The 16,232-nt window shown below is 48.5% G+C and overlaps 1 protein-coding gene across 1 annotated transcript in view; it reads right to left on the reverse strand.

Moving 5' to 3' along the window:
- The window catches only part of PPP6R2 (protein phosphatase 6 regulatory subunit 2), a 114,084-nt gene extending 100,808 nt beyond the window's left edge, over nucleotides 1-13,276 (reverse strand). The window contains exon 1 of the mRNA XM_075728181.1: nucleotides 13,245-13,276. The gene's annotated coding sequence lies outside the window, so the exon portion shown is untranslated. The remainder of the gene's footprint in view (nucleotides 1-13,244) is intronic.
- Between the last annotated feature and the right edge of the window lie 2,956 nt (nucleotides 13,277-16,232).

Here is a 16,232-nt window from a genome sequence, read left to right on the forward strand (position 1 = left end):
TTGACCACTCTTGCCATGAAGAAATTTCTCCCAATATCCAACCTAAACCTCCCCTGACGCAACTTGAGCCCATTTCCTTCGTCCTATCGCTGGTTCCTTGGGAGAAGAGACCAACACCCACCTCGCTACACCCTCCTGCCAGGAGCTGCAGAGCGATCAGGTCTCCCCTCAGCCTCCTCTTCTCCAGGCTGAACACCCCCAGCTCCCTCAGCCGCTCCTCATAAAACTTGTGCTCCAGACCCTTCCCCAGCTGCGTTGCCCCTTAATGGCATTTTCAGCAAAGATCCAGTACCTGAAATCCACCCTGCAGCCCAGCAGCACCAGCCAGCTCTTACCTCACGCTCCTCCTTTTGCCATGGCACCAGCTCTGCAGCTCCTTTTCCCCTAACCTTTTCTTCATGGCATTCTGGCCCAGCATCCTCCTGCCGCGTTGGTCGGGGTTTGCCTTGTGACCCTCTCCACCCCCAGCATCAGAAAACAGCAGAGGAAAATCTCTGTCCCAAATCCTAACCTGCTCAGAAACTGTGCACAACCTCAGAGGGCACCGTACTGCAAGGGGCACGCGCGTCGCCCCAGGCTGCACGAACGGGCGAGGAAGAGGAGGGAAGCACTGAACAGAGCATTCTGTTAATCTTCAATTGTTACCATATAACTAAAGATGTGTTTCAGCTTCGCCAGATTGCTTAACCCGAGCTGATGATGTGGAAACACTTAGACACACAATTCTCAGGTAGAATTTATTCTTAACCAAAATAGTATTTCCCCAGTTAGCCAAGAGCCTCCTTTTGTTTTCCTCTTCTGAGCCAGTGATATGAATTTCTTCATTTTTTCTTAACCTCCAACTGACAAATGAGACGTCTACATTTACACTCCTTGGACACAAACCCAAGTACTGCAGGAGCCTGGTATACCAGCACAGTAAGGCGTTGTGTTGGGTTCTTTTTTTACCTTATAAAAGACTGCTGCAGGCAAAAAATGATGAAGGCCTGTCTGCTGTACAAATATGCACACAAAATTAAGAGCTACTTCTAATTATTCTGTGCTTCTGAAGTTCCCTAATAAAGAGATAATATCAAGAAGTACTTTGTTTTGATGATCGACTTTATCCTCATGTAGTATCTAGTTAAACAGCCTTCTAATTGACGCCCTACCTCATGCTAAGGACAAAATTTGCACAGCTTCTTTATTTAAGTGTTACATTTTTAATTAAATTCAACACACCCAGACACTGAAGAAACTGCAGTGTTTCAAAAAAATGCAGGAAAAAGCTGGCCAGAAAAATATACCAAATGCACTGTGAACATAATTGCACAAAAAAGGTCTTTTTTTTTCTAGGTCAGTCAAAAGCATATGGAGCTAAACACACAGCAAAGAATTAAACTCCACAGCTTCACATTATCTCTAAGGGCACAGTTATCTCGAAATTTTTAACCCGTGCTTCACGCTGTCACTAATAATTTAAGAAGATTAATAGTCAAACATTTTCAGCTACTACTCTCTCTGTTCTGTAGCTCCAGAGCCCCTCTCCCCCATGAAGCAGGTGTCAGCAGCACCCACAAGGAACCCCGGGGGGATTCCTGCGCCTCACCTTAAAGATCAGCCTTTAAGTGTAAGATTTGCAATTTGATTTGATAATGAAAAAGCTAACACACAATCATTGTTAAAACAAGCAAGCCAAAATCACGGGGGTTTTTTAAGTGTCGATTTTCAGACACTCCGCTCCGCTTGCACTCCTTACATTAACAAACACGACTTTGATGCCACTGAGACTGTTTACTACATGTTGTTTAAGCACCAAATTAATTTTTTTCCTGGATCACTACAGTTAAACCCTTCAGAAAGAATTTTTATTAATTAGACTGTTATCTCAAAAGTCCGCTGGCATTTGCTGGGGCACACAAGCAGCTTTTTGCAGAAAACCCAGTTTGTGGAAGTCATTTACCACATTGATCTCTGGACCCTGGATATTTTATTTTTTGCTGCACGGAGTAAGGCAATGGGACAACAGAAACACCACATCGCTCAGTCTACTAGATAGCGAAGCAGCAGCATTTGCAAACTAAGATTTCCTGTTGCGCTTTGTAAGAAGATCAAGAGCTGTACGTTTCAGATACACCTGTGTTATCAGTACCGCGATGTCCTCAAATGAGCAAGAAAAACAACTGCTTGCATTCCTTTAATGGTCCTTTATACAAGTTCAAAGCTTCAAAACTGCATTTGTGCCTCTGTCTACATTTTCTGTGTGCTGCAGTTTTTACCAGAATATTCTGACGTTGCGCTTTTCTACCAATCAAACTACACGGAAACCAGGCACAATATTGCTTTGCCAAAACCGTAACAAACCAGTGCCTTAAAACAGGATATTAAACAACATATGCACTTTCACTTCCTTAATCTTTCAGGACCTCATACAGACACAGTCCACACAAAGTTTCTGTAGGTCTACAGTTAAAATAGGTATTAAGACACTTCAGAAGAAAAATCTTAGATATGACAGTGGACCACCAGCCTGTTTTCCCTGTATGGCACCATTTCAACTGTATTTATGGGCTAAGCTTCATTCGTCACAAAACATCTCGAAAGGCAAACAATCCTTTGGAAATCTCAGACCCACCCTTTGGAGTTCAACAGGCTTTACCTGGACAAACAAACACTAAAGCTCAGGTTGCTCTTGAAATCACAAGCCAGAATCATGCGCTGATGATGTTAGGCCACAGTTTGCCATGTATTTAAACCAGCACCGCTGAAAAAAAAAAAAGTTTTCCTTTTCCATGCAGTATTAAGCAGAAAAAAATTTTGGCTGGATCACTCCCCCAAAGTGGTTCACAACGCAGTGGCACAAATGCTCGTGCCAGCCAGGAGGGAGGGTAGAGAAGTGACGAAGAACGGGTTTGAGCAGCAAGAGGGGGACAGCATTTCGGCAGCGGTGCCAGCTTAAATGCATGTCAAACTACGGCTTTAAGCACAAATTCTAAGTCGTCATTCACATTGTAACTAAATAAGCCCTAATCATAACCAAAAATGCTAATAAAACAGAAACTGTAACAGAAAAGGCAAAGATTTCAAATGACTGAAAAGGACAACATTTATTTTTCCAAGTTTAATAAAGAATTCTGGGGATTGTATGAACTTTGGCAATATAAATTAACATCAACCTTGCACAAAAGATCATCGGTAAGTACTGTTGGTCTTTATAAATACCTCAGAGAATGCAAATTATGATAGCTACAGGAGCAGAGTATCATCTTAGCGATCATCTCCGACTACCATAAAACCTTGTATTCAAGCGTGCTTGCCGTTGCAACTAAATACTCGGTTACAAGGAGTCATCGTAAGATATTAATTTGCATACAACACTCAAAGTCTATTCGAATAACAATTCCCAAGTCACACATCCAGTTCCAGGCAAAGCACACTATAAGCAATGGAAACGCTTGCCCCATCGCTGCAGGCACGCACCCTCCCCAGTGCCGAGCGCACTCGCCACCCTAACGTTGGCAGGAGCACCCAGCACCGCAACGGGCCTCACACGCAACTCGCCTTGAGTGGAAGCTCTTCTAGGTAGTTTAAGACTGGAGAAGTCCAAACTCTGAAGAATACAGAAGACTATCAATCCCTTCTAAAGATGAGAGAGTTCCTTTTGCTTTCTACAAATTCCGGAGGTAAGGTGTGGGATTTTCTCTCAGCTGGAAAATACCATAGCGACATTTTAAGTAAGGTTCTTGTTGCTTCTATATCTGAATGTGTTCAAAAAACGGGCAGAGGTGGCACTGGGGGACACGGTTTAGTCTAGTCTACCCTTGATTGGCTTAGAGTAGACTTGGTAGTGTAGGTTAATGGTTGGACTGGATGATCTTAAAGGGCTTTGCCAACCTCAATGATTCTAGGATTCTATGATTCTATGAATAGCACAATAAAGCACCATATTAAGAGATGCCCCTCCCAATTCAGCAAGCTGGTACATTTACACGTGCAGTACAATGCCGTGCAGAGACACCAGCTCAAGTTTCAAAAATGGAGAAGGCACATCAGCCCCGCACTGGGCCAGCGGCACCGCAACGGGACTCCCTCCGGCTCTACAGCCCGTCCACAGATCTCTCTGCATCGCATTCGCATTCAGCCGCACGGTACAGACACAGCCTCAGGAGCCTACGCTGAATTTCCCTCTGCTGCTGCATAGAATCATACAATAGAATCATAGGATCGTTTAGGTTGGAAAAGACCTATAAGATCATCCAGTCCAACCATTAACCTACACTGCCAAGGCCACCATGAAACCAGTCAAGGGCAGACCAGACTGAACCATGGCCCCCAGTGCCACCTCTGCCCGTGTTTTGAACCCCTCCAGGGCTGGGGACTCCCCCACCTCTCTGGGCAGCCTGGTCCAATGCTTGGCCACTCTTTCCGTGAAGAAATTTCTCCCAATATCCAACCTAAACCTCCCCTGGCGCAGCTTGAGCCCATTCCCTCTCGTCCCATCGCTGTTCCTTGGGAGAAGAGCCCGACCCCCCTCCCTGCCCCCTCCTGCCAGGAGCTGCAGAGCGATCAGGTCTCCCCTCAGCCTCCTCTTCTCCAGGCTGAACACCCCCAGCTCCCTCAGCCGCTCCCCACCAGCCCTGTGCTCCAGACCCTGCCCCAGCTCCGCTGCCCTTCTCTGGACACGCTCCAGCACCCCAATGTCCTTCTTGTGCTGAGGGGCCCAAAACTGGGCACAGCATTCCAGGTGCGGCCCCACCAGCGCCAAGCACGGGGCACGATCCCTGCCTGCTCCCGCTGGCCATGTAACATGCATGTAACAGTCCAAGCAAGAACAAAGAAGGGGTAAGGGAAAGGGAAGCATCCTAGGTTTCAAGTAAGAAATACCATTGCAGAGAAACAGCGCGCGGCATTCGGTCCCTGAAAGCAGGCAGCATCAGCCGCCTCAGAATTAGGAACAGAAAAACCGGTACCGGCCTCAGGAGCATCGTGTGCTGAAGAGCAAGTGCCGAAGGAGGCTCTTCTCTCAGCTCCACCGGTACACTTCCCAGCACGCTACGGCGGCGTTCAGCAGTACGCATCAACAGACGTTTTCCCCTCTTATTTAACAGGTAAAACACCCCCTCTAACTCTTGGCCTAATCAATAGCCCTGCCATCAAGCTTGACAAGTTATACACACGCCAAAAACTGTGAACGAGAAATGCATTTAGAATTCCACACGTATCATCGGACTTCCCCTTGCTTTTTTTAAATACAGCAGATTGCCCAGTATTGGTTTTTATCTTCTCTGCCCTGCTATTTTCTTTAATCACATACCTCAAAATTGTCTCTAACACTAACATGCATAATATTTTGCCATTTTCAGGCACAGCATTCTTTCCAATAATTATACTTTCAATGTTATTTTGGCTTATTACTTCACACACAGAGATGAATTTTCACAGACCTTCCATCCACACTGCCTGGACTTCCCCCATCTCTTCCCCACTAGGCAGCCAGAGTTTAAACATGCCGCTACCTAAATTGTAGTGATTTCCTTCCAGCAAGAACTGCCTTTCATGTATGAAAACTTAAACACGTAGGTCAGCGGAAGGCTGTTTCTTTTTATGAAGGGCCTCCGAGATCCTCTTGTTTCTCCAAACACTAGGTCTGCTGTTTTGTTGTTAGCGATTTGGTAAAGCTTCTGCTTTTCCCAAAATAATATATTTATGAGGGGGGCACAGTCCACCAGCTCTAACAACAATCCATGATTATGCAACAATATTTTCCTCCCATGGCAAATGTCTACTGCGACTACCAGGTGATTCAGTTTCACTTCACAGTTCCGTGTAAAAACTCAAACATATATCCAAACCCCAAGTATACACTAAATATTTTTCCTTTCTGTTCTCTTCTAATTAAATAGTTCTGTTCTTGGGAACCGCACCGCTTCATTACAACATTTTCTTCCAGGTATTTTAAAAAGCAGCACTTAGAAGCTCACTTCAATTGAGTAAAAAATTTCACTCATGAAAAATGAAGTTAAAGCGGTGAGGTTTTCTTCTGCAAGACACAACATTCTTCAGCAGCGCTGCTATTTAAAATGGAGGGGAAAAACAGGACTGGGGAGGCCATGGACACGCTGGATGACAGCTGCCACACCGAAAGCACTACAGATATTAACACTAGTTACTTGGAACAGTTATTTTATAGGAACTACAGTTAGCTAAGAACAAAGATGACAAAAGTAACAGGAAAAACAGAAGTAATGAAATTGGCTGCCTGTTTTGTAAGAGGAAACAGTGGGTACAGTGTAACATCAATGAAATCAAATATGCATTTATTCCTGGCACTGCATCCCTAAAACATTACGCGCCTTTCTGTAAAATTTGGCATCCTCAAGCCCCTTCATATTTTTGTAAACTACTCTGCTACTTCATCCTTGAGTCTTCACAAAACTCAGATACATGCAGCAGTCTCTAGGACTGGTCATAATTAAATAATCTTTAGAGAAAGTACAAGGGGAAAAAAAAAATCAATATTTACATTTACTAAAAGTGATAAACTACTTTTCAGCTTAGGGTCCTCTTCATGCTAAGCACTGAAGAAGCACGGAGAAATCCTATCTTCTGCACCATGGAGCTTACTGCTTATTTATGACCCAAACTAGGCAGACGACCACAACGTATAGCTAGTCCTCTGGCAAGAATCTGTACGTCTCAAACAGCATCTGGAAAGCCAACCGTGCCAGTCACGTATATGACAAAAACTTATGTTTGTTTTATTGCGTTGGTCTTAAATAGATAACTAGATGATTCTGAACCGTTTCTAGTCACTGCTTCCAACCTCAAACTTATCGATCAGCTATGAAAGAGGAAGAAGATCCATCAAGCAGAGCTAAGGGCATAGCACATTGCAAAACATATCCAATGTCTCATTTGCCTTACAATCCACCAAGGGCGAGAAGGCAGCCTCACCGAGATGAGGAGGTCCCCATCAGAATCTCTGCCTAGCGAGCTGAGTCTTCTCTAATAGGATCTGTCTCACCTAACGTGTAGATATTTATGCTATGGATGACTAATCCGAATTAGTCACCCAGACTCCCTTTGCAGTAGGAGAGAAATGAGTACTTCTACAGCAAAACTCATCTCTATTTTAGACTTCTGCATCAAAAGAAAATAAGCATCTGTTTCTCTCCATTGACTAAAAAAGGAATCCTAAATGATTACCTCAAATGTAGGCATCTACATCATAGGTATGTGAACTTCAGCAAGAGGTCTCCAGCCCCTTGAAAGTGAAGGCAGAGTCTGAAACACAATGTTAAGGGAGAAAGAAGGAAAAAAAAAAGGCTTAAGAAGTCAGGGAAGAAAATAAAAAAGATAAAAGAAAATTTAGGATATACCATGGACAATGTCATGTTAAAAAGTAATCTAGTAAAGGACTGGGAGAATGCAGAAGTAGTAAAAAACAACAGAGCACTAAGAAAAAAAATCTTCCATATTAAAAAAAAAAGGATAACATACAATAGAACTAAGCTGAAATCCACCATTTAGTATTTTCCAATTTGTTAAACAGAGTGCTGATTGAGCATCTGTTGAGCATTAATCGGGTACTCTGGCTCAGGAGCCGAGGTCCTGGGACTCTGAGGATGACCTGGATATTCTATTCACTAGGCTTAGTTTGATTTAATCTAACATGGAATCGTGGCTTTTGGTAACTCTGCTGCAGCCCCACTATCCCCAACCCCTTCACATTTAAACTGTCCGGCAAATGTTCCAGCAGCGGTGCTCACGTGTTCCTGCCATGCCTGTTAAATAAAATAAACCAGCAGAAAACGAACAGGGGAAGGGAGGGAGTCGTCTGACAGAGTGGCTCCCTGCGAGCACGGGACCAGCACTAACGCGGAGGCGCAACCCAGGAAGACGTTGCCCTGCAAACTTTGATCGGCGACATTGAACCACGCCCTGTTTAAATCCCGAGGGCGAGAGACCTGCTCTTTTCACTCTTCTCCTTCCCGGGTCATGCGTTCCGCATCCTCCCTTGTGTCAGCGCTGTTTATGCAACTCCACATCCAGCTGGTTGAGGGAGCTGATCCAGCTGAAAACTACTCCCTGCGAGCGGGGCTAGCGTTCGGCTCTGCGAGGCGGCGTGCCGCACGGTTACACAAACGCTAGTGCCAACACACGGCAACCTGGACTCGGGCCCGTGGATGTCGCTGTGGAACTGCGCCCTTCGTCCGCTGGCTCGGGGAGACGGGATAGTGTTCAACCTGTTAGCTTATAGTCCCAATTATCCTTCTAAAAAAAAGGAGAAAGCTGTCTTAACAGAAAAGAATTACATCAAATGGCATACCAGAGGACCTTCTGAAGGAAGAAAATGAAAAGTAAACAGCTACAGAAACACAACCTTTCTCATCCCACCCCGCTGCACATGAAAGTAAGAAACTGAAACAAGCCGTAGGTTTTGCAAGACTACGAGGAATGAAAAGAAAGGAAGAATTTGCTACGCGGAAGAGAATCTAAGTCGCTTATCACAAAATGTCAAGGCATACCCATCATGCGTTTTCTCAGCTAACATAATTAAGTCTACCATAGAAAAATCAAAGACAAAACTGAAACTGAAATATCTTGTGTTCTATTTCCTTCTTCCTTCCTGTAGGTTGCAGCAAGAAAGGCCATCTCCACTACTGTAGTCTTTGCATTTTTTTGTCTTTCTGCCCGTAAGCAGAGCCAGTCTCTGCTTTGCTGCTATTGCTCCTAATTCTGCCAAACAAAATCAGAATCAAAGTGACTTAACAGTTATCAGTGTCACTGCAGGCCACAACGCTCTGAATAGCGGCGAACTGCAGAACTGAAATAAAATTTAAAAAAAAAAAAAAGACAACTAGCATAGGCATACTGGAAAGAACAGCAGAGACATTTGCCAACTGAACACAACCCCTGAATTCAAGTAATCAACGTTTGGAAAGTTTTTCTCTGCAAACTACGTAGATTGCCTACCACGGCACCCACCAAAACAAAAGCTGGTGAAAGTGTCTTATTTTGCCTAGGTAAGGAAATAGTTCCGAGCTCTGCCTGTTTGGCTCACATAACTTCTTGAACTTTGCCATTTCACCACGATGCTATTTTCTCATGCCTTCCGGTTTCCCCTTCTGCCCAGATAAGATTGTGTCCTTAAGCACACGACATTGACCCAACGGTAAGAAATTCGGTATTTGCAACGCAGCGGCATCCAGAGGCACCACTTCAGGGACAGGCTGCCCCTGCGCCAGGCACCACGCACGCCGAAGGCACGGCCGCCGCCCCGGGGAGCTCACAGCCCGGGCACGGAATGAGAAAACAGGTAGACGCAAAGCAAGAGAAATCGAGAGGGAAACGTAGGAGCAGTCGCAGCTCAACAGCTGCAGAGCTTCCACGCTCAGGGTAACGACTTTAACTTCCTTCTTTTGCCGTGACGCTCTCCTAAGCGAGCTCATCCTAATTTTGCTGACAACCCCCTTTCCAAAGCTCGGTGCCACATGGTGTTTCGTTTGAAGCGACCCCTGCCAAAGATGACAATTTTAGTTAGGCTGCAGGCATTGCAGGGCAGCCGTTTATTATCGTAGCTTCTTGAGCTGTCTCGGCTTTATCTGGGACTAAATGGCATTAATAAGCAAAAAGAGAGAACGTCACTGTTAATTCAGCCAGCGATGTCAAACTTCCCATTTGCAGACCTGATCCGAACACCGTGTATGCAATGTGTGTGGCATTCAAATTCCACAAAAATCCAAGCTTTTTTAGTTCGAGATTTTTAACCTTGGCTAGGAAAGCTTCGTTTCCCGAGATAACTAATATTTATTTGCCCCAGTTTCCCCCCATACCAGAGCTAACAGTCAGGTAAAAATAGCCAAGGCATGTAATAATAATGTCAATATTGGTTATTGCACTGCTTGTTTTAGCAGATCAAAACAAGGAGCAGAGAAGTCCATCACAGGGGGAGGGGAGGACGGTGGGAGGAATACAGACGGGGAGAGGGAAAAAGAAAAGCACAATTAAAGAAACAAGCGCCCTAGAAACATAGCAGCGGCCCGAAAAGACAACATACTTGTACTTCTAATAATATTGAATCAAAGAAGACACTTAAGTTCCTTTGTTGCTACTATTGGTCACACAGAGGCCACATTCTTTCCCTGATCCTTATATAAACCCACTGACATCTGTAGATTTTCTGTGAAAAGGAGGTAACAAACAGTCAAACCGATTCCCCAGCCCATAAAACATAATTGAGAACAGAACTGTGTTACCCTATAAATAGGGCTAAGAGTAAAAGACTGCTGCTCTGAACTGCGGCTCCATACTTGACTGCCGAGATGGAGAACTGACAGCAGTCATTAATACAGTCTATTAACTCTCCTCTCCTCAATTAGTTTTTCAGTAGTTTTACATCTAGCGAAACAACAAGACCTCCCACAAATACTCCTCCCTGCAAAGTTCTCAGAAGTTCTGTCAGCTGCTCAGCTCCTGCTTTGCTCTCAACTCGCTGACCTCATCCGTTTTTCCTGTGTCATTTACACCCAAGTTTCCCAGTTATTCTTGTCATTCTACTATTGTTCCAGAAACGTTTACTATAACAAGATACTCTTCTATTTCTTGGCATTCCAGTTTGCCCGTTTTTATGGCTGAGCTTATTACACTGTTCTAGCTATTGCCCTTCAGGCACTAACACTTCAGACTCCAAGCCACTGTGTTAAGAAAACATACTACTTGATTATGTATGTGAAGTCATTTTCCCCAACATATAATCCACAGCTCTTACACTTACGCTTCTACACACCTTATTATCAGAAACACAGAGTAAGAAACCTCGTCCTGTTCCCCCCACCCCGAGCTCTCCTCAAATGTAACACCTTTCTTTGCCGAAATTCTTCTGTACCACTAATGCCCTACTGCATCTCGGAGAAGAAAAGAGTTTTGGTTTCCCTTTGACACCTCAGCTGGTAGCCAATAAAACTCGGGGGAGAACATGAATGAAGCGTTCCTTCCACGGAGCACGGAAAAACACCGTCAGCTACGCCTGGGATATCTCCCTAACCAAAGAGGAGGGGAAGCGTAACTAAACGATTCCTCCTCCTAGCTCAGGATCGCACTATCTGGGGACAGCGAGAGTTTAATTCACTCCAGCTGACTCCCAGTCCAACCAGCATGCCGTGAGCCAGGGTGGGGGGAGCCCGCTCGGAAGCACCGCGGCCCGAAACAGCTCCAGCGGCACCCCTCTGCAGAATGGGGGGCTGCAAGGGCTTCAGCCTTCCCCCACAGAGAAGCGCTGCAAAACAGGCTACACCGCTCGTGACAGCAGCCCGGAGTCTTCTAAAAATAATTTAAGCCCACAGACTGAGGATGCTTGCTTATTAGGGGAAAAAAAAAAAAAAAAACCCAAACCCTAAGCTCTTAAAGATAGTTTTCTCTTTGTTATTCATTTTTGACAGTCTCCAATTGCTGAACTATGAACTTGGAAATTCAACCTGTCCCTCCTACAGCACAACCAAGACTTCATCGAACACCAGGGTCAGGAGGATGCTTCAGAGCTCCCTGCCATCCCCAGAAGAAATGCTCGACACCAGTCGCTCTCTCTCAGTCTGAGGTTTGCAGGAACCTCCCCAAACCCTCAACGCTGTTTTCTGCACCACCCGTCTGATACCATTCTGCTACAGATCGAGCTCTTCCTAAAAAGCTGCTGCAGGGCCACAAGTTTTCCACGATTTCTAGACAGGACGTTGTCCTGGGTCCCTGGATTTGCAACGTAATACAAAGAAAGTACAAGAGTCACCAGAGATGTCTGCATATCGAATGCACGAAAAACGAAGCAAGCCTTCAATTTCAAACCATTTTGTTCTTGTCCCATCCTCAGTCATCTTCTCCCAAGCAAATGTTTATGGGTATCGCTCAAACCAGTACAGATCATTATGTGTTCCTGTTGCACATTCCAAAATTTAACTTTGCTTACCATGATATCACCAGTGGTTGCTATGGAAATTGCTATACCACCATCCACCAGATTTTTTTTTACCACTGAAGTATTTTGGCAGACTGTTTCCTTTTAAGTGTCAGAGTAATAAGAGAAATCATCAATGTTTATTCTCCCATCATTCTTAAAACGGTACTTTATAACAAAAATCTGCTAGTAAGTGATTACATGCTTGGCTTGAAACATGTGTAGCTCTGGACAGGACTGGAGTCACAACTTCCTCCTTTGTTTTTTTGAGAGAGAAAATAAAGTACATTATGAAATAAGCTTCAGTTTTTAAAATATTAATTTTTAGAGTGGGAGATCAAGATATGAAAAACACCTCAGGTCCCTCCAAGTTCCCTCAGTTTCTCTTTTTCACTTCCTAGTTTGTTTTGGTTTTGTTTTTTTTTTTTTAACTAGCGCAAAACAAGGCCTTCAAATTAGGAAGGGAGCCCTCGCCAGACTCGTCAAGAAGTCATCTTTCTGCAAGATTATGCGTTGTAGGGACTCCAGCTGCGGCGACAACTCCGGCCCCAGCTCCTGTACGTTAACAGCACCAGCACGGTGACATTTCTGCTCCCGCACGGCGCGGCCGAAGCCAGCGGGTCCCGGGGGGGCTGACCCCCGGCCCTGCCGCCACCGCCTCTCCCCACAGCTTCGGCGATTAACCGCTGCCCAGGCCTGAGGCAGGAAAACCGGGAACCCGGGCTCCCGCTGCCCGATCCCAACAGGTCGAAACACCCCCCCCCCCCCCCAAAAAAAAAAAAAAAAAAAAAAGAAAAAGCAAACTCTGACACGGGCAGAAAGCGCCATTTAACCCCGGTATCGCACGGAACGGCACGGGGGGCTGCAGCACGGCCGAGAGCGAGGACTGAAAAGCGGAGCCCTGCGATCAGGGCTGCTGAGGGGCGGCGGGGCTAAGGGCTGCTCAGAAACCCCCAAACCGGTGAGAACCGAGGCAGGGGCAGCTGGACGCGGCCCTGCAGCCCAGGCAGCGCGACGGCACCGGTGACCGACTCCTCCCGCGGGCGGGAAGGGGGTGTCGCTGCGGCCGCGGAGGCCGAAGCGGAGGCGGCGGCGGGGGAAGGCGGCGGCGGGCCGGCGGGGCTGGCGGGGCGGCAGGCCGCGCACCGCCTCCGCGGCCCGGCGGGCCCAGCGCCCCGGCGCAGGAAGGCGGAAGCGGCCCGCGGCGGGGCACAGCCCGCGGCCCGGCCGGCCCCGGCCCTCGGCGGCAGGAGGGAGGGCGGGCGGCGGTGACAGCTCGGCGGCGGCGCGGGCGGCGGGCCCGGCCGCGGAGTCTCACCTGCTGGGGGTCCGGGCCTGCCCTCCGCCCCGCGGCGAGGCCGCTGGCGCGCTGCCTGGCTGCGAGGGCCGGCGGCCCGGCGGGCATGGGCCGCGTCCGAGGCGGGGCGCGGCGGCCGGGGCTGTGCTGACAGCGGGCGGCGAGGCGGCGAGCGGCGGGCGCTCCGGCAGCCTCCAAAATGGCGGCGGCCCCGCTGCTGCCCAGCGCCGCGCGGGGGGGGGCGGGAGGGCGGGGCCGCGCGGGGGCGGGGCGGGGCCGGCAGGGGAGGGGCGGGGCGGGCGGGGCCGCGCGCCGGGGGCGGGGCCTGGGCCGGGGGCGCGGGGCGGGGCGAGGCGGGGTGGGCGGGGCAGCGCCCCGGGACGGGGGCGGGGCGAGGCGGGGGTAGCGCCCCACACTGGGGGCGTGGCGTGTCGGGGTGGGCGGGGCGTGTGGGGTGGGCGGGGCAGCGCCCCGGGGCGGGGGCGGCGGGCCGGGGCCGGGGCCAGGGCAGGGCCAGGTGTGGTGGCCCCGCGCCCGGTGTGGTGGCCCCGGCCCCGGGGACGGGGGTTGAGGGGATGCACCACAGCCCGGGCCAGCGCTCCGCCGCCGGGACAGGCCCGCTGTGGGCGAGCTGCGGCCCCCGGGGTGGCTCCCAGCGATGGGCGGGCAGCCCCCCGGGTGCGGGCTGGTGGCCTCGGGGGCCACTGGGCCGGGGGCGGGCAGGACCCCAGGGCCGGGGGGGGACATGGGGACATCGGGAACCCTTCCGTGGCCACTGCCTTCAAATAAGGCGAGGCAGACGTGGCGGGAGGGGGAAGGCCCCTCGTTCCCCAGGGGTGGGGGCGGCCCGGGGGTCAGTGGGGGTGACACCGTGGGAGGGACCGGGGGGACACGGGCGATGGGTGCTGTCACGGGGCTGGGGCGGTCAGGTTGGGGTGACGCGGTCCACCGTGCCCTGGAATCGGCGCGGAGAAGAAGGGAGGGAGCGTGATGGGAAAAAAGAGGAGAAGGGGGGAAAAGGGGTGACCCAAAGGAGAGAAGAGAAGGGTGACCCAAAAAACAGAAGAAAACAGCACTGGGGAGGAAGATACCTCTTAGTCATGCTTGCTTGCTGGGTTAAGTAGATGTCATCGCTGCCTTGCCCAGATTTGTCTTCGTACGTGAATAAACTGCTTTCTAAGTGCCAGCATCATACAGGAACCTGACAGGAACCCATCCAATTCTCCTAATCCTACAGCGAATTCCTGCCATTAGATTTACCGCTACGTCTTGTCTTCTTCGCTGGTCTTACTTAGGCCTTGACCCCGCAAATATTAATACACATGGTTAAAATTTAACGTCTATGTTGTCCGCTTCAGACCCGACGGACGGATCTGCCGTGGAAGCGCCTGCTGGAACAGCCACGGTGGCAAACATGCCCAGTGGATGGAGATGATGACGAGGGAAAATGTGGATTTTGCCAGCGAGGCATGTGAAAAAAAAAAAAAAACAGTTTTATTCTGCCCTGTTTACACTACAGGGTTCGGGGGTTTTGTCACAGAAGCACCACCAAAAATTTCACCCCTAACTAAATGGGCAAAATTTCTAGTTTATGCTTGTTTTTTCACCATAAGGGCTTGAAGGCAAGGGCTCCAAGACTTTTAATGGCACACAGTATGGTAATTAACACTTTGTTGGCCATTAACAAGGAAAAAAACCCAGTACAACCTCAGAAGTTTCATTTCTCTATTTTGTCTATTGGAGGCTAATGAGCTTATAAAGCATTTTTTGTGGCTTCTTGTGGCTTCCGGGGCCACGGCGACGGCTCTCCAAGCAAATTCCCAAGTCTTCCAGCCATCCCCAGAGCGCCTTCATTTCCTTGGGGAGCACAGGAGGGCCGGGGCTGGCGACCCCGTCTTCTCCAGCTAACTTCTAGAGCACCAGTCTTGGAACAGCTTCCTTCTTTTCTCCCTATGAAACACACTAAAATACTCTTTAAGTATCTGGGCTTGGCAGCGAGCACGGGCTCGGGCTGCCAGCTCACCTCTCCCGGCCAGGACGCAGGCCGGTACAAGAACAGCAAAAGCTACTTAAGTAGGGAAATTACCCCGTGGGTCTGAGACCCTGGTAGTTTTACAAGGGCAGCTATATTCTGCTGCGAACAAACTGTCGGTCTCTCCTGTGGCTACTCGTGCTGACATGCAGATGCTGAATACAGGTATGACCTCTTGCTTGTTCAAACAGATACAAAAATCAGCGTTTGCCTACTTGTGCACATACGAAAATTCAGCAGTTCTAGGTTTCACATCCTTCGCCGCCGTTAAAATCCACACCGGGATGTAAGTAATGAGAAATATTATCATGTTCTTGTCCTCTCACCAGTGTTTCAGCTTTCCTAAATAGGAGGAAGCCGATCATTTAGTGTCCTTCCTCCAACTCTTTTAGCATTTCCAGGGCAACTGTTTGTCGAAATTCATGCTGTCTATATTCAGTCCGATGTGTACTTAAAAACACACATCTTGAATGATCTTACGATTATTTAGTTTCCAATACAGCAAAAATATATTCAGAAAAGGACTGCCTCTTTCCCCGTTTTACAGTACAATGCCTAAGGATTTTTACCATTTTGTACTAAGCCAGTACGGTGATCTCACCGGGTTACAAAAACGTGAATTGACTTTTAAATCCTAATGCCCGTGAGTAAGAAGCAGCTTTGCTGTTTACATGCTGTTTGCTATCCGCCTGGTTTCCCCACGGATCGTTTCAAAAGTCACAGGGAATGAACAGAAAGGAGCAAGGTACAACAGTGCCAGCTCTGCTTAAATTAACAGTAACTCAAGCGCTGGGATGGAGCCGCTATTCCGGCCAGCGACCTCGGTTCTCCCTGTCTTGGAGAGAGACGAGGCAGCCGAGCCTGCCTGCCATCGTGCCGCGTCCAACAGCCTCGCGGAGCAGCAGCTCAGCCGCAAGCTCTCCGAGATAGCAAAGTTGTCATCGTGCCCATTCAGCATATTGTTGACGCCAGCGATA

Source organism: Pelecanus crispus, chromosome 1, assembly GCF_030463565.1.
Source record: "Pelecanus crispus isolate bPelCri1 chromosome 1, bPelCri1.pri, whole genome shotgun sequence".
Lineage (NCBI taxonomy): Eukaryota > Metazoa > Chordata > Aves > Pelecaniformes > Pelecanidae > Pelecanus > Pelecanus crispus.